The 23870-nt window shown below is 36.1% G+C and overlaps 1 protein-coding gene across 4 annotated transcripts in view; it reads right to left on the bottom strand.

Moving 5' to 3' along the window:
* Window positions 1-23870, bottom strand: part of LOC121734303 (focal adhesion kinase 1) — a 126347-nt gene that overhangs the window by 87658 nt on the left and 14819 nt on the right. Inside the window, exon 1 of one of the 4 annotated variants that reach the window (XM_042124876.1) lies at window positions 21018-21223. The exons of 2 other annotated variants lie outside the window; for them this stretch is intronic. The gene's annotated coding sequence lies outside the window, so the exon portion shown is untranslated. Of the gene's footprint in view, window positions 1-21017; window positions 21224-23870 lie in introns of those variants that run through there. One more of the 4 variants, XM_042124869.1, reaches the window with a different exon arrangement.

The following is a 23870-nucleotide window of genomic DNA, read 5'->3' as shown; positions in this document are numbered from 1 at the left end:
ATACTAGAGAAGTCAAATGATAATACGCCTGCTCTCGGGGAAGTTTGAAGCTTACTTAATTCTAATTTGATAAAGTTGTGTGATAAGCTCCATGCATTTTCTGTCAAACTAGTAGTTAATCCTTCGATCGCGGATTCTTGGAAATCTATTGTTCTCGTGGCCGCGAGTTGAAGCGTTAAATTAAATCAGGCTACTTTTTACTGCGGGAAAATACGACTATTTACTTTTCCTTCACACTAATATTATAAATATGCGAAAGTGAGTTAGTATGTTTGTGACTTCTTCACGTCTAAACGGATGGAGCGATAAAATTTGGTGTGGGGTTAGTTGATATCCTGGTTTAACACATAGGCTACTTTTTACTGCGGGAACATACCACAATTTATTTCCCCTAATAAATTGCGGGTAATACCGCGGGGCACAGCTAGTCAGGTACATGCAGAAAACCATAAATTCAAATACAATACAGGATATTTCAATAGACAGTAAAATATTCATAATCTTGGTCACGGCTCGCAATCGCCAAATGGCAGGGAATAGAGATAAGACATCAGCCACACAGTTGGCGGACCTCCAACGCTGAACCACCCTCTCACATCGACGATGAATGGGCAAAATATTGGCCCTTTACACGCAATTGTTCAATAATATTATGCTCATGACATAAAATTGTAAATTTATACCAAAATGTTGTTAAAAATTCATTTTTATTGCTTTACTGTTTTTGTTTAAAAAATAGCTTATGATAATATGACATGTTTTCATTTTCTATGCCTTCACTAGCTTGCAAATTAATGTTAATAAATAATTACTTAATTATTTATTAACATTAAAGCCTTAAGTGTTCCAGTAAATCCCATTATTTCTTAAAAAATCGTAAAAATCAAAGGCCACTCAGTACACGCGCCAGTCGCATCGTCCTTTAATTTACAAGCAATCAAGTGTACGCATTAATTGCGCCTATTCGACCCCATCAGCATGTAGCGGCCGGCACAAACAAGACTTGTCTAGCAATCAACGGGTTCGACGACCTAGCGCTAATGACTCGCTGTAAAACTGCCAGTATTGCCAGCTAGCCATACGCAGACACGTAAACAACCTCTGCAAAAGGACACCGCGACACTAAAGAAAAGATAGATCATACATCGGACTAATAAACATACGATAGATTGTTGGTGCGTGATACTGATAACAACATAGTGTTTGTTAATCGGCAAAACTGTTTCTGTGATCTATTTTTCTGTGGACTAGTAAAGTGACCAACTTCTCGTACTCGTAGGCATCTGAAGCCAATTACAAATGTAGAGTTGCGACACTTATAGTCACCTAATCTGAAATCAGTTCGTGCAATGATTCACGCGAGGCCGTAAACGGTTTAGAATCGCTTTGCTCCTCGCCGCCGATCGCCTATCTCGGCCGCGGAAGCGCTAACAAGGGCGAACGGTTTCGACACATTCTAATTACAAATCAATGAAGTGAGTAATTAGTAATTATAAATAATATAAAAATCAATTGCTGTTCGTTAGTCTCGCTAAAACTCGAGAACGGCTGAACGGATTTATCTTATCTTGGTCTTGAATTATTCGTGGAGGTCTAGGGAAGGTTTAAAAGGTGAGAAAAATTTTGGATGTGTGGCGGTACCCACAAATCGCCTAATATTCCTGCATCGCGCTATCGAAGTTTTCTGAGCGCGTCGGTATATATACGACAGCTGAAATGTATCACGTGGGCTTCGGCCTGACCGAGCATAACACCTCGCTCGGTCGGAAGATCCTCCTTTAGCGTCGCCACGCATTATCCCACAGATGTATAGATGCATGGATGTATAATATGTAGATGTATGGATGTTTGTTACTCTTTCACGCAAAAACTACTGAACGGATTTTAATGAAACTTTACAATAATATAGCTTAAACATCATAATAACACATAGGCTACAATTTTAACCGACTTTCAAAATGGGGGAGGTGTTATGTTCGTTTTCTTATGTTCAACGATTACTCCGTCGTTTGTTAACCGATTTTCAAAATTTTTCTTTTGGGTATCATCATAAATATAGGGTATCATCCCAATTCGGTATTATATTCACAAAAGTGGTGATCTGATGAAGGATCCATAAGTAAACGAGGGAACTCCTCAAAAATTATAGGGAAATATGTGGTGACTTCGGTTTCATGAGAAGTATTCTAAGCATATGCTACCAACAAGTAAGATTTTGAACCGAGGTATACCTGGTATACCGTGGTTCGTAAGGTGCTGAGAGAACTCCTGATTCTTTATAGATACAAGTTTGGGAGTTTCGGCGTTGTTTTAAGAACGGAAAGCATATGCTTCTATGCAAATTACATTCATCATCAACATCGTCATCATCATCACTACCATATTATACCATGTTATTGGTAAGTACTTTTCATAGTCTTTTAGATCGAGACTCGAGTTTGTCAAGCGATAATTTAAAAAAATCTATACCTACCTAATATTATAAACCTGAAGAGTATGTTTGCTTGAACGGAATCGGAGGAACTACAGATCCGATTTAAAAACTTATTTCAGTGTTAGATAGCTCATTTATCGAGTAAGAACTAAGACTATAGGCTAAGACTAATACGACCGAAGAAACTCAGGAAAATGTGGGAAAAACGGGGGAAATATTAGAAATTACGAACTACTGGAGCAATTTTTATGGCAATATTTGGCACAGATATAGAGTAGACCAAGTGAAGGGAGTAGGGACATAAGAGCTATTTTTATGGGAAAATGTACGGTTTCCGTAAAATTCCTAATTTACGCGGGCGAAGCCGCGCGGGACATCTAGTTATAAATAATTATTTTGAATATGGAACCGGAATGGCAGCTAATGGCTCAACCAGAGTAGACAGAATGATAGAGTATGCTGACTTAGAACTGATGTTGAAATTTTTAAATTTGACGTATTATGACGAAAATCGTCGCTAGGGTTGTTAAATTGTTACCTACGAACTTAAAACTATGACATATTCGCTGGACGTGTTCCTCTTTGGTCGTATTGTTGTTTGTGTTTTGGCACATGCGATTAAAATTCTCAGAATCCAATTTTGAAATCTTTATTTGAAATATTTAAAAATAAATTATATTATATTCAGCCAGCGCGAGGCACATTACGGTCATAATCCTAGTGAAACCCGACGAATTTGACATATATTAAAACCTATCCGTTCTTTGCAGTCGAACTACTGGTAGTTATGTCTATTGTGGCTCAACAGGAGCTTGCCGTGGGGAAATTCTTGAGACAGAGATATGACCGGTTTGAATAGAATTAGAATGGTTTGAAAAGTACATAAATCCCTTGTGAATTAATTGCGAATTTAATATCCGCAATATTATTTAAACACCATTAGAAAAAACCTATTAATATAATCGTTAATTATAGAAGCGAATGAGCTTTCAAAAGTCGATTCAGATGAGAGAATATCATACAATACCATAAAAGCTCGAGTCAACCAATCAAAACATCTTATTTTAATTCGTCATTCTATTACCATATAAACTCACGATGAACCTCAAGAAATCGAGAAAGTAAAATAAACACCGGACACGTGATTAGATAGGAATATTCATAGCGTATCCAGTCGAACTTAAACCAACATTGTAACGAGAACACCTCGAGCACACGAGCATTAAATAATGTGCAAACTTTCTCGCGAGACGAGAATAATTTTCGCATTCACAATCATTTAGGAAAACATTATCTCAAAGATGTTTACAAAGTTAGATGGGAACTAGACGCGGTCGTAGCCCTCGTATTGATCGCGACAACGCTAAGGACACCTAAGTCCAGGTCTGAATGGAACACGTGAAACTGAATCTCCTTTTATGAATCAAGATTTTTTAAAATGACAGCCGATTAGAAAACCATGTAGGAGGAAATTAGTATCTATAAGGCAAGCGCCCCAGCCCCCAGCGTCACGAGATTCCCCATACAAAGATGAAAAAAAAAATGGTCTTTCAGCGCTGCCACTTTCACAGTGAACTCTATACGAGGAACACATACACACCCTAAACTATTATCACTTAGTTTTGTTACACCCTGTATACAAGCATAATTATTTTTTCGATAAGGTCTACCTATTTGCATATTTTAATGACAGCACTACCTATAATAAAAAATGTTTGCCGATTTTAATAACAGCACAGAAATTGCACGGTAACTAAAAACAAAAAAAAAACTCATCGTAGCCGTCCAATATATTGTAATTTCCGAACTTTCACAATATGTTGTCATAGGCAATGATAAATAATTCCGAAGTAATAAATCAGCTGCTACACGATAAGTACGGACAGCGCGACAGAATTTACTTCAGTTTTATAGGCGATCGTATTTCATTGAAATTACCGAAACATAAATATCACAATTCAGAAGCGAGCGACGTATCGTACGTGCATATTAAAAAAGTTTTAAAAATGTTTTTATACAAAAGCATTCAGGCGCGAGCCTACTGATAAACGTAATTTATTTTAAACAATTTTAAAAACGATCCGGAAACTACAAATAGCGAGTGCAAAACTTAAATTCTACAGCATCTTGAAATATAAACGAACCTATTATTATTTTTATGCCAACCATACCAATTATTATCTGTGGGCCGGCATCACAACCCAATAAAGACGAAATCAATATCATAGACGACTCAGCCGGCATCGCAGATAACAAGATGTCTAATTTATTGAACACTAATATCGGCCTGCAGGTTCCGTTGCAGACATAGAATTATATTCGAATAAATTACTAACGAGACTCAGAATTGCCATGAGGAAACTAGATCGCAAACAGTTATTATATTTTTTGAACAATTTTCTGCAAATAACAAGCATGTAATAAAGAAATAGGTAATAATAGAGAATTTTTGATGAAATTACAGTTATAGTTTGAGCAGTTGTAATCGAAGTTGAATATAAACTACCTACAAAGTTTCAACAAACAATCCACATACAAAAAGATATAGACATTAGTTAAGCAGTTAATAGACATGACTCTAATTTTAGAGTGCAAATTAGCTGCGATACGTTATCGATTGCGACCGAAATTGGCACATTAGGAGTGTCATTAATCATCGCCAACTCGTTATCAGCTGATATTGCTAGCGTAAACTCTACTAAAGAATATGAACATACTACACTAGTTAATATTTTAATAACGTATGCTATAAGCATTTTTATTCTAGCTTTTAACATTATAAAGCTGAAAAACTTATTAGTTTCTCGGAAACTAACATATCGCTTTAGATACATTGACAATAGCAAAGGACTATCCGGAGTACTTTTCATATACTTATGTGTAAATTTTGCATGCACGAAGTCAGTATATAAATATACAAGTTTATTAAATAATCTACGAATGATCGATATAAAAATATTTAGAATAAATTCGATTTAAGGCATAAACTAGTTTGTTAGTAAAATTTAATATTCTATTAAGATTGCCTCTCAATATAAAACATCTTTTACATTCCGATTTAACGCACCCAGACCAATAAACAGTCAGCACCTGCTTTAAAAGAGGTTAATAAACATTAGCATCGAATTACTTCGGCCGAATTTTAAATATTCTAACGTGGAGGATTGGGTATTCGAGGTTGTATATGCTTAATTTTCTAAATTGTAATGAAGCCTGTACAGGGGAGATAAACATGTTTAAAGCCGAGCAAACTTGGCCAAGCTCGTTAGGCCAATGGCCAAATTATTCTCTGCCCACACGTAACATGTTAAGATTACTTATTAGCTGTGTTATTAAATCTGGTTACTTAATTCTTGGTAGGACTCGTTTTAATTTGGTATCTCCTTTTCACGTTATTTAAAAAGTGTATCTTATAAGACCTAAAATATAGATTCTTTAGGGCTCATCTATAATATGAGATACTCTACAATGTAGTCTACATGTGGCATTATGTAAAGGGAATACAGTTACGATATACAGTTATGTGATCATTAAGCATGCACGGTCGCACCCTAATGTACGGGATATCAATAGGCGCGTTTGAGGGCATTTCCACATGCCTTATACGCTATCAGATCGGCCACCGTATTACATACAGGCCATTTACTGACACACTAGATAATATCGATCTTGAACAGCATTGCTTTAATCCAGACATTTAACACTTACAATAGTTATAATTCAGAACTAATAATCCTACTCTATATTAAACTAGCTGTCCCGGCAAACGTTGTTTTTCCATAAAATGATTTTCCCTGTTTTCCTGCTTTTCTTTGAAGTTATTTCTGTTTTTTTTCTATAGACCTCACGGAGCCCGAGACCTTTCCAACGAATGCAAAATCGTGGAAAACGGTTCGTGCGTTCTGGAGTTATAGCTTATATTCAGTTATAGCGTTATAGTCAGGAAGGAAAACCCGACTTATTTTTATATATTAAACTTAGGTAATCTGAACACGAAAATGTAACAATTAGGCGTATATTTATTATCATATTCTCGTGCCTTTCAAAATCGCCTATATTAGTCCATCATAGGCCAATGTTACATGGCCTGCAATAGATGAATGCACCTATTTCTAGAATTTTCTGTCAAACTTTTAGAACTCTAAAAACCATTACTTAGTTTATTTTATACAGTTTAATTTAAACGATGTAATCTATTGACACTATCGAATAAAAAGCCTATCCTATTCAGGACTTTATCAGTTGACGCTGTCACCCTTTTGTTTCCCGCATTCGAATTGTTTTAATTAAATTATGGGTTTTATTGAAACGTTTCAAACTGGTAAACTTATAGGCTTTTTGTTAGGGGTTAATTCCAGTTCGGATTAAATGTTTGTTCTATCTATTGGAAATGTTTTTATCCGATTGGTATTTTCATGATCACCATGAATTTCGGTATTAATCATAGGTGTCCAATTTGAAGTTCCAATCCCAGCATCAAATTGTAACTCGCAAATTTTAGTATCACAATTCGCAGACCGCTGCGCTGTACAAAGTAAACTCGCGCAAGATAATAAACTCGAAACTGAATTTACCGTTCAAAAAGTAAGTTTAGACGTTGTTATAAAAGCATCCAGAGATAGAATATGGGACGCGGATAGCGCGCTGCATCGTAATCCGACAGATCCTTACGTAGCGAACAAACATCGTGTACAAACTCGAGACGTTGCAAATGGAAAACATTTGTAACGTATGAAAAATATTGGGACACCAGATCCCCGGGACCGAACCGACATCACGTTTCTGCAGGCTCGTGATCTATGTAATCTTTATAGTCAGGCACTCAGGCCAAATCCTGTAGGAAATTATTTAACTCGGTGCTAGGCAGTTTAACGGTGTATTTGCTTTTAAAAGTATGTACAAAAACTTCAGTGTAACTTTTCAGAACTAAACATGCGTATAACTGCTAATTTTAAATTATTGCTCAATCTATATCTATAATATAAAAATGAGTCGCTGAATGTGTTTTTTTTTAAATTCTTTTTTTTAAATATTCCTTGAAGTACGAGGATGGTTCTTACGGAGAGAAAAATTCTAAAAAAAATTTAAATTTCCTGAAAAAGTCTAAAACAACACTTTTCTATACTCCCATACAAAAGATTTGTGATAATACTTAAAAGTCAAATATATAAAAATGGATTTTCAATTATGTTAGTAACGCTAAAACTCGAAAACGGCTGAACGGGTTGGGCTAATTTTAGTCTTAAAATATTCGTAGAAGTCCAGGGAAGGTTTTAAAGTGACACGAAGTTCACCGGGACAGCTAGTTTATAATAAAAATGAATTTTCAATTTTGTTAGTCTCGCTTAAATTCGAGAACGTCTAAACTGATTTGCTGATTTTAGTCTTGAAATATTAGAGAAAGTCCAGGGAAGGTTTATAATAAGAGGAAAGTGATATGAAGTTCATCAGGTCATCTAGTTGCTAATAATTTTCATTGCTAAGGAACTTAGGTATTAATAGTAGAAAATAAGAAAGGAGAATTAAACCGACAATGGAAATTTTAGTACGGCTAATGAAAACTGAGTAGATACATAAAACGTGAGTTCAGCCAGCAAGGTAAACGAGGAAAAGCTGTAACTTAAGTTTATATGAGGTTTATTTTGTTATGACCCGAGCTTTAAGACGATAGATGACAAGCATAAAACCCTACGTTTAATATTTTATGTCACAAATATTACTAGGTTTATTATATAAGATTTAAAGGATACTTAAATTGCATATTTTAGGATATCTATAGTTATATCTATAGTATATTGCAGATACTGCCGTATTAAGTGAGAAATGTGACGTTGTATTTTTGTTTATTTAATATAATAGTAATAAAACCAATACGGACATAAAAAACATTAAAAATTATTTAAAATTTAAACCACTAAAAAAGACAATTAAAATTAACACACAACACACACAAAAGGAAGAAACTGCAGAAAAAGAAAATTGTGAAATAGAGGTAAACGTATAAAGCGGTAAATTGTAGGAGTGCGAACGGTGCAATTTTTTCACCGCGCGCCGCCGCTGACGCCCGCAGCCGAGGCGCAGAACAATGGCGACAATTTACTGAAATTACCACCATTAAATTGGCCTACGCGACACTCCTTTAGACTTAATTTAGCTTCACTCATCTTCGGAACGTGAAATTACTTCTACAATTAGACATTTCTTTATTTGAATTTCGTCAGGAGACTGCTTTATTTTGCAAGATTAAGCTTGTGTGAATTTCGACTTAATTAAAGATAAGGAAATAATAACTTTTGTGGTATAATAATAATTTAAAACTGGAAAAACGTAGAGAGATAAATTAACAAAAGCTCGAATCTTAATTACAGTCATATCAATAATAAAGAAATAAAATATTTAATAATTTACCGGAGGCCTAACTACTTACCCTATTTCCTTCCCTACCCTCCCCTATTCTTTTCCTTTCCCATCCCTACCCTCCCCTATTACCCTAATACCTCTAATGCCTCTTAATAGGCCGGCAACGCACCTGCATCTCTTCTGATTCTGCGAGTGTCCATGGGCGACGGAAGATTGCTTTCCATCAGGTAGACCGTTTGCTCGTTTATTTCATAAAAAAGGACCAAGTTTTAATAAAGATGAAGACGAAAGGAAACAAACCAGCTAAGTTTTCCAAATTAACAGATTTTGTGGTGATGTATTATGAAAGTTTGTGCACAGTCCGCAGCCGCGTTATAGCACGATATAAAATAAAGGGAAAAATATATGAGAAAATAAAGAAATAAAAGGAAATAATTTCTCAAGAGACTTCATTAAAACTTTCTATAGATACTACAGCTATAGAAAGTTTTATTAAAAATCTATTCCAGCAGCGTAAACATTGAACGTAGCAAGTATTATATAATATCATTCTAAAATAGCTAATGAAAATATAAATTATGATACAAGAATAGTTATTAAGAATTTAGACAATAAGCGCAATCCTGCTAAGAATTTTAGACGACTAGTCGAGCTTCATTTTCCACGTGCCTCCTCGCCCTCGCCTTATAAATCAAAATCTTGAGAAACTCGACCATCAGGCACTCTTCTGCCATATTTCACACATTTTACGCCGTCTCTCTAGAATTCATATTAGTAACATTACGTTTAAACTAGCTAACAATATTAACTGGTGTTTTCTAAATAGATGTTTCATTAAAGAACTTACGAAACTAGATAATTTAAGATGTACAATGTACATGAAATGCAAAAATTAATTAAAAATATCATGACAAATAATTCCAAAAGCAACCATCAGTTAAAGTTATCATGGTGTATGAATACAGTTCGCAACTTCATCGTGTAACAAACTTTAAATCTGGTATTATTTGCAAATATTAAATTCATGAAATATTCGAGACGGAGTTAATATGATAGAGAACTCCTTCAGATACCGGGAGTGGTATCTCGTGCTAACTCGATTTGAAGCCTCGTCGAATGGAGTCTCTTTTTAAATTCATTTCCTGAACGACATCGCGTCGGAGACGTGTTTTAAATCGAATTCCCCCGCTGCAAGCAAATAAACTGGAAACGGTGATGAGCCCGTTTCACATTTAGCCTCTTAATATTCCTTTATCGCTAACGTTATCGAACCGAGGCCTCCCTTACAATGTTTTTGCAATTTAAAATACAAATAAAACTGTGCAACAGAAGTAAATTGAATACAAGATCCTATTACATGAGAATACTAATAATTTTTATGCTCTACACGTAAGCCCGAAAACTGGAGCATAAGTACAGATGTTATGGACCGTTCATCATGTACAGGCAGACTCGACAACTATTCAAATTCAGCTCGGTGGGAAGTTGGCGGCCAATTTTCCTATCCCCTAGTTGAGAACACGTAGCCGCAGGCGGTCACGATCCGTGGACCTGAATGTTCGAAAAACTTGGCAACCCAGAATGCACGAGACTTACGTAAGCCGTTGCATAATAAAAATGGTAACACTGCGGATAAAACTAAGCCAAATTAAATAATACAGGCTCTCTTGCGTACTTTACTGGTAGAAATTTAAGGCTCAATAAATCGTTTGAAAGAGCAATAATCGCACACCAATTAGTAGTAATAACTGGTCGGCACAAAATAAGAGCAAAGAAGTTTAGATGTGGACTTAATACATATGGATCAGTTAAATCCAAATATGTAGTTAGAATTCACCTATCATTTCTAATTTTGACGCAATAGCAATTTTTGTTTGCACTAGAATGGATTCCTTATACTTGTAGTTGGCAGTATTTGTAAAAGTTAATACATGTAAATACATTTATCAATGTTCACAAATACTGCTGGTCTGTTCACAAAATACAACTAAATAGTTGTGACTTGTGGTGCCTGTCTCTGTGTTAGAAATTAACAAAATATGTCGTTTACTGTACGTAGTACTTATATTATGTCAGTGTGTTTACTGCTCTAATACTTACGGACGCGCGAACGACGCAGCAAGTGTTTTGGACAAGTTAGCGACGTACGTATGTAAATTTGAAAATAAGACATTAAATGAGTTACTTTTAATATTTTACTTGTGTGTATCAATTAAACCACTATATTTACTACTTATTACTGAATATAAAACATTGTAATAAGTATCTTTTATTTTGATTGTTTTCGGTTAGTCAAAGAACAGGGGGCCTATTATGAGCTCTTAAATCCATTCACTTTACGTCCTTATAAGGACGACTGACTGTATAAGGACGTAAAGTGAATGGATTTAAGAGCTCATAATAGGCCCCCAGGTATGCAAAAATTTGCCAAATTTGGTTGTCAATACCCGAAAAACTAGACGTGATAGAGAAAATCTATAATCATTTGGACTGAACACTCGAAAACCAATTGAAATCACATAATAAGCTTTTTTCTCTCAGACTTATTTTTTGCCGACTAGTGTAATTTATGAAATTCGAAGTACGTTCGACTTTTCTGCGATTTCTAGTAATAACAATGTGTACCATAATTCATAAAGTAAATACTAAAGAAAACAAACATAGTCAAGATAAAATAGTTCCATTAAAATTGAAAACAAAACTAATCTACAGACTACAGCATTTCATCCTGAAAGATTTCTGCTGTGGAAGATCCAGTATGCCGCTCACGTAATGATTAATGTTTTCAGATTTCAAATCGTGTTAGAAGCTAGAACGTTAAAGATCTGGATTTTATAAAATAGTCTATCAAGATTGAATTTGTAAGAAAGGAGTAAAAGTGTTAACACGTTCAGACCGGGGAGTACCACCGGTGGAGCACGGAGTACTCGCTGACAGGGCGGAGTGTACCACCGGTGGCCACATCACACCTGACTTTTAATGTACTAAGAAATTCGTGCCGCCTTGAGAGATAGTATTTTAATGACCGTTCCCGCCCTGTAACATCGACAAAGTTTCATAGTGTAGCTCAGGAGATGGATATTATTTCGGGAAGTAAAAAAAAAACAGGATTGAAAAATTGTACCTACTTATTAGAAACAAAATATGACAAAATCACTATAAAAGGTACGAAATGCAAAATATTTCTGCTGGATCACATTAAGAAAATGTGTAACTAAATCAAATATTAAAAAAATTATAAAGACATTGATGGTACCAGACAAAAATTATTTTTGATGAGTCACATGCAGAGCAATAAGTATTCACGCGTTTTGATTTTTTTCTAGCCATAGCCGCAGATTCGGTTATTGTAATACGCCTAATAACGCCTCCGTGGTCTAGTGGTATAGAGCGCGGCTCTTGACTTGGAGGTCGTGGGTTCGATTCCCGCGTTGGAAACATGTTATTTCCAAGTTTGGTTAGGACAATGCAGGCTGATCACCTGATTGTCTGACAAGTAAGATGATCCATGCGTCGGGTGGGCATGTAAAAAGTCGGTCCTGCGCCTGATCTCTCGCCAGTCGTGTCGGTTGTCCGTCCCACTGGGTTATGAGAGTAAAGGAATAGAGAGTGCTCTTGTGTACTGCGCACACACTTGGGCACTATAAAATTACTCCTGCGTAGCTGGCCTGGTTTCAATGAAACCGGCCACCATCACCGAAACCGGTGTGGGAGCTATTATTATTGTAATACGGTCGTAACAAGGCCCATCTCTTTCGGGTGTTTCTAAGCATTCCTTCGGTTTTCTCTAATTTATGTTTTGGCTTCCGTTGAACAATCGGCTCACCTTCCTCTGCAGCGTCATTGGGTTGATTATCAGTGCTAATCATCTCTTTTATAATTTGTTCCCAGAATTCTAAAATACTTAGTTTCTTTCCTTCTCCAAATTTCTGGTGAATAACCCAAGCACTTACTAACATTGTGCCACAAACAATCTCGGTGATAAGTTTGCGGTACCACTTTAGGGTTTTTCTAAGGCTGGTTATAGTACGAAGCCATCTGATCTGATACATATCCACGCGTGATGAGTGATGAGACAAAACAATTGACCTATTATAGGATTATTAGCTCGTTAGAAAGAGAGAGAATGCTTAATTCGTTCATAATCGTTGGCCGTGTCCACCGGTGGCGCACCCCGCCCAGCAGGTCTTTCGGTTTATGGGGCGGTGATTGTACCACCGGTGGCCATATGAAGATTTTTCCCGTTTGAATACTATGTACCAGTTCAGGAGGTCCCGGTCTGAACGTGTTAAAAATAAATAAAAGTGGAAGAATTTACTGATAAGATTTCCTGAAATTAGGACAATAAAATAAAATAATATAGAAATTACCTACGGACTTTTATAAACATTTAACTCGTACATTAACAGCCTTTAAAGCGCCAAGATGAAGACAAGATCTCAAAATAACTGGAGATAAGCGCTAAACGCAACAACAAATTATTGCGGAGAAAAATATTCATTCAAGTCGATTATCTGCACAAATCGAGCCACTCGATCACAAACGGCTTATCTTGTTGATTAATCTTGTCACAATACGTTTACGCAATTTTATTACCAGCAGGTTATACACCCCATACAACCAGTTCGCGCGTACTGGAGGCGACCCCACCGCTAGTGGATCTGATTTGATCTGCTACGACTTGAATAGTGTTGTCTCGTGAATTAGTGTTACACAATTACATAATAATACCGCATCTTGGTTATTTACAGGAATTGAACTATAAAGAAATTACTACACCTTACTAAAATGGTCAACTGACGTTATGGTAACAAAATAAATGTTAATCATAATAAAAAATGTGAACAATGTACATTCCTGTAAATGTTTACAAAACAACTGGGAGGGTAATTTGACCTCCTACAAGTCTCTTACGCGATAAAATTTACATAATAAGCCTTACTTATTATGAAACTCGGAGACAACTTGTAAACAATAGAATTGCTTGTTTAAATACTTTTACTCACAATAATTAGGCATGACAAAAATGAATATGTTTTAACATTTTAAATGCCCTTTTTCAAAGGAGTGTGGCGTGCCACGAATGCCACGAACAACGTTAAAGGAGTCATTTAAATGTAAATGACAAGAGTAAGAACTCTTTTAAAATCTATTAGCACATGCTGAAACCAGAACAGTTTTTCCATTGTTACAAATGAAATTAAGTCCTCAAAGTGCTGAGGAGAAAACAACGAACAGCTCTTAATGAACGATTAAAATAAATATAAATACTACAAAACCATAGAAATTCAATACGCAAATTCATACATTTTAATTTTTTTTTCAATTTTTGTCATTAGAAAAAGAGCCGGTATTAAGAAACTGTTCTTTTATATTATGCTTCAGCCCTTAGGCCCAAATCGTGTCACCGACTGGATCCGTACAAGCTCCGCGTCCCCACGTGGGAATCGAACGCGGTACGATTGTTCGCATAGATTGTATCATTAGAAGGCCGGCCACCAGATTCGCTGCCTACGATAAAACTGTTATTCAGCTCGTTAGATACGTTCCTTACTAACTCCGATCCTCTTGTTTACTAATGTATGGACGTTATCGCATCCCTAATTAGAGTTTTAAACAGAACTCGTACCCATTTGTAGAATATCATGTCCGACGGAGGGCAAAAGGCTTTCTGAACTTTACAATTTTACCAAGAAAAAATTAATTAAGAAAAATTATATAATAAGTATTATAGTAATAAATACTTCAGTCCTCGCTCATCTAACAAAAAATAGGATGCCTCTTGTTGATGCCCTTTCGAAACTCGAGTTATGACTGTTAGGACGTTATAAGGGAATTAATTTAATGAGCACAAGGATTTCACGTCAAGATAATTAAATTGCAAACCGCGAAGAGACCGCGGTCAATTAAAATCAATCTTCATTATATAATTGCAATAAGCTCTCCAGTATAAGCCTAACATAGCAGTCTGGAAAATTTATTCCTCGAGCAATATAATACAAAATAATACTTCAAGAGCTGTATTATTTTATCATAAACAAATTAACATATTTGAAGTCTCTCTTTCGAATTTGCTTACAATTGCAGGAAGCATTACAAGTAAAAAATTGTTTGGGTACTGTCTTTTTTCGATCATTTGCAAAAAAAAAAATCAGATCGATTTTAAAATTACTTCACCGTGCGCTACTTTAAGTTCTAGAGCTAGAAGTTTTAACGAGCTTAAGATAATTAAGCAAAGGAATACTTAACGAATCTCAAATGACAAGCACAGACGAACTCATTAAGTCCATAGCTAGATCTGCATGTTGTACAATAAACAAAGCGTTCCGGAACATCATAATAAAGAATATCGAAGATATTTTACCTGCAGATTTAACTTAATGGGCGTCATTGATTCGTTTTTCCATCGATGAGCGTTAAACGTCTCTTTGATTTTCTCTTCAGCTTTATCTGATGTTAATTGAAAGAGATTGTCAGTCCCTTTGTTCAACTCTCTTCACATCCGCTGATTCGAGTGTCGTGTCGTCCTTATTAACAACTAGGGTTGGGGCATAGAATTAGAACGTATTTTGATATCGTTGGGTTGGGGTACCTTTAGGCTACACTAGGTGAACGAGATCTGAAATTACCTTAAAAAATTATTTTTTTCTCTACATGCTTAAATCAATTCGTACAGTATACATTAAATTAGGCTATGATCGACCAACATAGCGCCATCTTTGTAGCCTTTGTTGAATTTAGAACGCAACATGTAGAGTTAGGACTTAGGAGATACTTAAGGACACGACGTGTTAGTCACTCTCGACTCGGCATAACTCTCAGTCTGCGCACGACCACAATGTGAGCATACCGCATACGTAACTCATCGCCGATTACAGAGATAGCTATAAACTATGAAGATCGTGTGAGGCGACTGCAGTGAGGCAATTAAATTGATCTGTACTAAGATCTCCAGACTTTCCATGAGTTGAGACTTGAGATAAAGAATTAAGGGCAAACTAAACCTATAAAAAATTTGGTTACTTTTACATTCGAATAATTATATCCTTGCAAAAACTAGAAATATAAGGTTAAAACATTGACGATTACACTTACGTTCACAATTCAATGAAAGAGCTGATAGTAATGTTACAGTAATAACTGTAATTCACAATAGAGTTGTTATGGGTGGGTACAATTTGCATAACAAGGAGACGGTCTGAATGCGACGGGTCCTGTGCCGTGTTGAATGGGTTTTATTTCGACCTTCGTCGGGTATTTTTGGGCGACCGAAACGGGAACATGACGTAATCAAATAACATGGTCATGTATCATTTATAGAACCATATTGCGTTTTGTGATCGAGCATGAAAAAGGAAATTTGAGTTGCCAAACTTTTGGCGAATGCGTTTGCAGTTGACGGTTTTAAGACTAATAATATGGAGTTGCTTGTTCCTCAAACATCGCTACAATGGCTAAGTACACGATAGGAAGGACGAGCAATGTAAAAAGAAATCACCCGTCTATTTATACACGGCGATCTGCATGCGGCGCGGCTACTAGACAGATAACGTCCCATCACGTCGGTCAATAACATTATAACCATCGCGGACCGCATTCGCTTTTTATCTCCCACTTGGTAATTGCGAACTTTTTCTGTAATTAAATCTAGTATGCGACACATTTTGTTTGCTTCTTGCCTTTTATATGTAATGTTATTGCGATTTAATAAGCTTTCATGATCCTTATTTATATTATGGAGCTGAAGAATTTAAATTTTTAAGTAGAGTCGACAACGCACATGGGCTGAATTTTATTAAGATTTCACGATTCTCTCATTCATCATAAGAACACCTACCTACATCTATTTTACAATTTACGTAAAGGATTTAAATGTTAAGCTAAATCTAAACCAACTTAACCTGAGAGCAAGTTCTGAATGTTTGTGTAGGTGATGTGAGAAGTTAATAAATAATAACCTTTACAAAAGTTTCAAGAATAAATTTATTTACAAGCGTTTACTCAGTATTACTCAGTAAGAACACGTTTGATCAGCCGTGCTAATTGCGTTTGTAAATGTTATGCGAAATCAATTACTATATACTACTTTCTCTTAAACACTCATAAAATGTTGTTTATTATAATATTATACGTACTTTGTAAAAGGATCCAGATAAAATACTTGACAAACAAACTTTGACTTTTTGAATATTTTTACAACACTACAGAACGCCTTACAAATTGTGTATGATCATTGATCATATTCAAATTTCAATATGATCATACAGAATTTAAAATAGTTATTTTAATACTAACTATTACTTATTTGCAGTACATCAAATCATAAGAGAGCTCAGATAGAAAAGCACAGATTACCCGTGACGATGCTTATTCTAAGACTAGATGTTCCGCGCGGCTTCGCCCGCGTAATTTAGGAATGTCACGGAAACCGTACATTTTTCCGCAAAAAAGAAACCTATGTTATTTCTTCGCTCTCATTATTATTAGCGCTATAAAATATAGCCTATAGCCTTCCTCAATAAATAGGCTATCTAACACTGGAAGAATTTTTCAAATCGGACCAGTTGTTCCTGAGATTAGCGCGTTCAAATAAGCCCTTTCTAATAATTTCCCCCCGTTTTTTCCACACTTTCCTCTATTTCTTCGCTCCTATTAGTATAAGCGTAATAAAATATAGCCTATAGCCTTCCTCGATAAATGGGCTATCTAACACTGAAAGAATTTTTCAAATCGGACCAGTAGTTTCTGAGATTAGCGCGTTCAAACAAACAAACTCTTCCCAATTATAATATTATATTAAGTATAGATTTCCCTTCTTTATCTAAAGGTAAGATTATTAGAAATCACTAGTGCAGGGAAATAAGACAATGTTGTATGATTTAATAAGAAATGGCTAACCAGTAAAACTAAAGAAATACAACAGAAAAATATGCAAGTAGAGTAAGCCAAAAAATAACTGCATTTTCAATTAAAGGTAAAGACCGAATACAAGATGATATTATAGTCCAAATCATAAGTGACAAATGTTCATTAATATTATTAAAAAGTATGTATTAGAACACTTTGTTTCGCCTCATGGTTCCGAGTTCCGACCATAGTATTATATCATGTAACAGTCGATAACAGGCCCGGGGCTGATGATACAAATAAAAACTAGCATCAAACACAAATGAGCCTATCGAATACAACTGGCCGCACGCTGAGAGCTAATCACTGGTGATTCATCAACAATTGCTGACAATATCACTACCGACATTACCGACTGTTCACTGACTAGATCTCATACAAAACTGACACGAAGACAACTAGCGCCGTAGAGTTTATAATAGAGACTACATCTCTGATTGAAATCCTGCTAGAGTTAAGGATTAATTTGGATGGTGACTTCGAATTTTTATTAATAAACCATAAGCATCTAAATTCTAAAGTAAAAGGTTTTTTGAAAGGTATTTATCTATTGACAAAGCGCTAAAAACTAACGCCTAAAACATTGACCAATCAACGACGCTGTCGAATAGATACTACAGTCAATTTAGTCAAATAACCTCAGACATTAGAAATATTCTGAAAGTAGAGAGGTCGCATATTGGTTTGATTATGAATACTTCGATCGCGGATTCCAGGAAATGCTATTGTATTCTATTGCTGTCGCGATCACCGGTACTCTTATGGGGCTTGAAGAATTAATACTGGATCATAAACACATAAGGCAATTAATAACCTAATTAATGGTTTGTGGTTACCACTGGTAAACAAGAATAAACTGCACTTACTTACAAAGCCATGTAACGTTGTGGACTTGTGGCACGTACCGGCAACCACATAAGCCTTACACATCAGCTTACGGGCGGTAAGTAAGCTGCTTAGCTAAAAGCTAACGTGAATAATTTAACATCTTAATTGGGGTATAAAAAATAGATGTTAGCCAATTCTCAGACCTACCCGGTAAATACAGAAAAAAAAAATAAGCTTTAAGCTGTTTAAACACAACAGCTACTTACATACATTGTTAGTTGTAATAAAAAAAATATCCACAGACGAACATATAACCACCTCCTTTTTGGAACTCGGTTAGAAACTAAAATTAGTACTTAATACTAAAAGTTATTGCAATTATGTTTTTTTTTTAATGAAATAAGGGGGCAAACGAGCAAACGGGTCACCTGATGGAAAGCAACTTCCGTCGCCCATGAACACTCGCAGCATCAGAAGAGCTGCAAGTGCGTTGCCGGCCTTTTAAGAGGGAATAGGGTAATAGCGGAGGGTAGGGAAGGGAAGGGAATAGTTGAGGGTAGGGAAGGGAATAGGGTAGGGGTTAGGGGATTGGGCCTCCGGTAAACTCACTCACTCGGCGAAACACAGCGCAAGCGCTGTTTCACGCCGGTTTTCTGTGAGAACGTGGTATTTATCCGGTCAAGCCGGCCCATTCGTGCCGAAGCATGGCTCTCCCACGTATAAAATAGTGTGATTTCGTGATTACACTAAAACTACTGTCTATAATTAGATCCTTGTATGACACTGCAATTGATAAAGAGCTGAACTGGTGACACATTGTTATAAAGTACAAACCCACAAGTCACAACGATAATACCTCACGCAGCTCTTAGATGACGTTAGGAAAAGTGAGTTTAGCTCTATCCAGGAAGAAATCCCATCAAAATTAAGAATAGGTAAAGTACCTACAGCCTACTTAACCGAACATTATATTTTACAATAACTCTGCCATATCATTGATTCTTTTGAACACGAAATGATAATGTTGAACAAAGCCAAAACTGTTTCATGTCGGGTCAAAACGCCTTTGAGAATTTGGGATAATCAGATCAAGATTACAGGCTTTAAGCTCCAACATAAAATCAACTCTAATAACAAACGTCTTTATAAATTTCTCAGTTTATTCATCAGGAATGTCCGGTTTGTTTCTTTTTGGCGGTCTGCGTTCCGTTTGGCAACGTTCGATTAGCCGTTAGCGTATAACATCGACGTTTTTTCGATCAGATAAGTGTGTAATCGACCAGAATTTTTCATGTGACCGTTTTAATGCACACAGACTTACGTTATCCATACTAATATTATAAATGCGAAAGTGTGTCCATCTGTCTGTCTCTTGCCTCTTTACGCCTTTACCGCAGAACCGATTTTGCTGAAAGGTATGGAGATACTTTGTGTCCCGTGAAAGGACATAGGATACTTTTTATATCCAGTAAAAGTGTACGGTTCCTGCGCGATAATAGAATTTTGACGCAACGGAGTTGCGGGCGCCATGTAGTACAAAATATAAATGAACATTATTTTGTGGTCACAAGTGCGAGCGTGGAAATGAGCTTTTCAGTTTATCAGTGAGTATTTAAAACGAAATTGTTCGCACTGTTTGCACGTTAATAATAATTAATATCAAACATGGTGGTTACATTGCATCCGTTATGAAAATATATGAATTTGAACGATCCTTTTATGCACCAATTAAATAAATTATGTAAAAATGATTAATCATGGTCGTTAAACTGAAGATTTCAGAAGTCTTAATGACATTTTTGGAACGACAAAAATGTCTAAACGGAATTGCATTGTTCTTCCCTATGATGATAATGCAGAAGGCATTATCATCATAGGGAAGAACAATGCAACAAATAAAAAGTAGAGGATAACTCTAGTAGAGTAAGCATCACGAAAGATCTTTAGTAGAGTCACTGATCATCTTTTTAAGCTAATAAACAAATTAAACAAAACTCGTGGCTAATAATGATGGAGGCTCGTACTTCCACGAACTGTCCGCAGCGTCTACGGTCTGATCCTTCGTCAGACTACACGTCATTTGGTGAACACTAGACCGAGAAGTCATTACTAACAACAATTAGATTCGATCATCACTATTTTGAACGACGTAGAGACTAATTGAGGACATCAAACATTTTTGAACACTTGAAAAATGTTGTCAGTTTTTTAATTTGTCTTTTTATTTTCGTATAACTTTGACGGCAATTTTAAGAAAAATATGCGTCTTAAGAATTGATGTTATAAATAACACCAATTAATTAAAAAAAAGCACCTGCCTAAAAGCTCTATAAAATGTGACCTTCGCTTGAAAGTTGTTTAAACTAGTAGTAGATTACATTGATATATACATTAGAAAATGTATATATCAATGTAACCACGAGTAAATAATATTTATTGTCGTCTTATAAGACCGTTTGTTTCTCATTATTTACTTATATTTATTTACCAACAAAATTGTGGAAACAAAAGTAGAGTTTGCCGAATTTACCATAACATAGCACTGAGCACAGTCAACAGTACACTTATCACAAAAATTTCATATCAAAACACTTATCCAATTTTTATTTCGGTAAAAAAATCGCACATCCACGTAACGCGTTGGCAGCGCGTCGCATGTTATCGCCGAGAGCGGAGCACGCGAGCGGAGCAGCCGGCGACCGGCTCGGCACTGCGGGCTGACTCCTACCGCGTGGACGGCGATCGATCCCGGATCCTTACGCCGTAACTCCATCCCCCGGAGCCGCGAACCCTTACCCTAACCCGGGGGCCTAGAGCCCCTTTTCGGCTGGCGACCCGCGACGACGCCAATCGATGCTCCTGGAACAGGACAACAGATCTTTCCGCCTCCGCTCCTGGCGGCCCGACCACGCAGATACGAATTTTCGCAAATGTTGTCGCTCCGCTTGTAAAACAAAAATGTAATTTTATAAACAAATCGCTTCCGAGCCCCCGCCGCGCCGGTGTTTCTCGAATTTCATTACGGAACAATGGCCGTATCGATGGGCGGAAAAAATCCCAAAGCAACTTTCCAAATTACAATTAAAATAGGGTTCGGTGACTTCGAGCTTTTCATTAGGTATATCAGATTACAAAATATGGAGAATAGAATTGACGGTAGCCTTGACGAAACAAATTTGGTGAAAAAATGGGCTCATCCCCCAATATTCATTTTTCAGGCAAAGTCCTTCCAAACGTAAAATAAACAAACGAAGCCATCGGAAATTACAGCAGACGCTGAAGCCGAGAAGTTCAAGATCTGGGAACGGCGAAGTTCGGTAATAATCTCATAACAAACTGTAGCACGTAATTAGCAAACAATTCGAGGACCATTCACCCGGCTACCTCTAACTCGAATCGGCGTTCGTAGTAGAGTTAAGAAGGTATGAAATTAATAATTATAAATTTTGTATAAGAATGATAGACCAATACAAGCGATTAGAAACGTGTAGATGATTGCTTATAAGATATTATTATGATTGACGTTGTTTGTGCATGCTACAGATGGATTCGCAATCATGTTCTAGCGAGGGCTCCTGAACTATTAGCGCAAATATAGTTGAAAGTCACAAAATATATCGTTAAAAGGCTTTAACGAGTTACACAGCCTCAGAATCGAAAGAGATTCGAGGTAAGAGAATCAGGCCTCTTTCAGTTATTGAACGTGTTGTCTTTGAGTGTGAACGCGGCCTAAGATCGCAGACACGGCTAATGAACGTCATATCTTTCACAAGTCACACTCACAACCCACCTAAATTGAAACACGTTTGAGAACTCAAATCGCCTGCGACCAGCTGCACTGCATACAAAACCTATTTAGTTTATAAGAATATAACCCAGCGGTTATTACCAAATATTAAATATTAATATTAAAAAAACTAATGAATACATACCATTAAAGATTCTTTTACAAGAGTTAGGTTTAAGTAGTCTAGCCAGAAGAAAATTTGCAAGAAGTCTAAGTTGTGAGGGCGACTAACCCACTAACACATATATTATACAACATTTTAAAAATCCGCTAGGTCGGTTTCTCAATTTTGTACAATGTGTTAAAATATTAACTTAGTTCAATGCACGGTTATGGCAATAAATGAAAAATTTGTGAAAATTAGATGCATCTTAGAAATATAATGTAGTATCTAACTTTAGAAAATTGAACAATTCGGGGCTGATTTTCAAGTATAAAAATGAATTATAAAATCGAAAATTTTGGGTTAGGTTAATTTAAAGTATATTGTTTACTTTTTTCTTCTCTACCTTAACGCAACGAGTTAAACTTGTTTCGCACAAATATTACAAAATGTTTATATGTTGGCATTTCTGACGTCAATTCAATTAATAAAAAATAAGTATGCCAATTAAGTTTATAATTAATTGAATAATATTTTACATTAATTTCAACATAGGTCTACAATAATAATTATTGTCATTTGAGGTTTCTCTCGAGTATTGACAAAATATCTTTTATTAATTTTGGTCAATTTTATTGTCTTTTTCGTTTGTTTTTGGGAGTAATTTAGGAAAAAACAAAGCTTATGGTAACTTTTTGGGACTCTACTATCTGCACTATTATTACTTTGCACACAAAATTTACTTGGCACATGAACGTAATAATATGTTTAAAGGCCGGCAACGCACCTGCAGCTCTTCTGATGTTGCGAGTGTCCATGGGCGACGGTAGTTGCTTACCATCAGGTGACCCGTTTGCTCGTTTGCCCCCTTATTTAATAATAAAAAAAAATGTACAAAGTGCGCAAAAAGTCACACAAGTACTGCATATAAAGCCCGATTGGAAACCGCACATTCAAATACCATTTGTCCCACAAACGACGTCTGACATATGGCAACATTTGCATATTTCAATCTCAGATAACCGAATATCGGATGAGAGCGACTAGTGGCGTCTTCGGAGACGTCCGACCAATCAGCTGGCAGGTTCGAATACGATAAGGCTTGAGTTACGTCCAAGTTTAACGTGATGCCATTCCAAAGCAATAGCGACAGCTTGTGCTCAGCGCAAGCCTTTTATGAAACTAGTTTTTTAGGATTTTGTACCCAAAGGGTAAGAACTTTGCTGTCGGTCCGTCTCCAGGATGTATCACAAGAACCGCTATAGCTAGACTTCTGAAATTTTGAAAGATTGTGTGTTTCTGTTGCCGCTATAACAACACTTGTACTAAAAACAAAATAAAATTCATATTTTATGGGGTGCTTTCATACAAACAAACGTGATTTTTTTGGCCTTTTTTGCTCGATATCAATAATGACAACAGTTGGTTGGGTGAAATGTAGTAATGTAAAT

This window comes from Aricia agestis, chromosome 1 (assembly GCF_905147365.1).
Source record: "Aricia agestis chromosome 1, ilAriAges1.1, whole genome shotgun sequence".
In the NCBI taxonomy this organism is placed as follows: Eukaryota; Metazoa; Arthropoda; class Insecta; order Lepidoptera; family Lycaenidae; genus Aricia; species Aricia agestis.
Note: the sequence above shows the minus strand (reverse complement) of the source record. Positions and strands in the feature narration are given on the sequence as shown.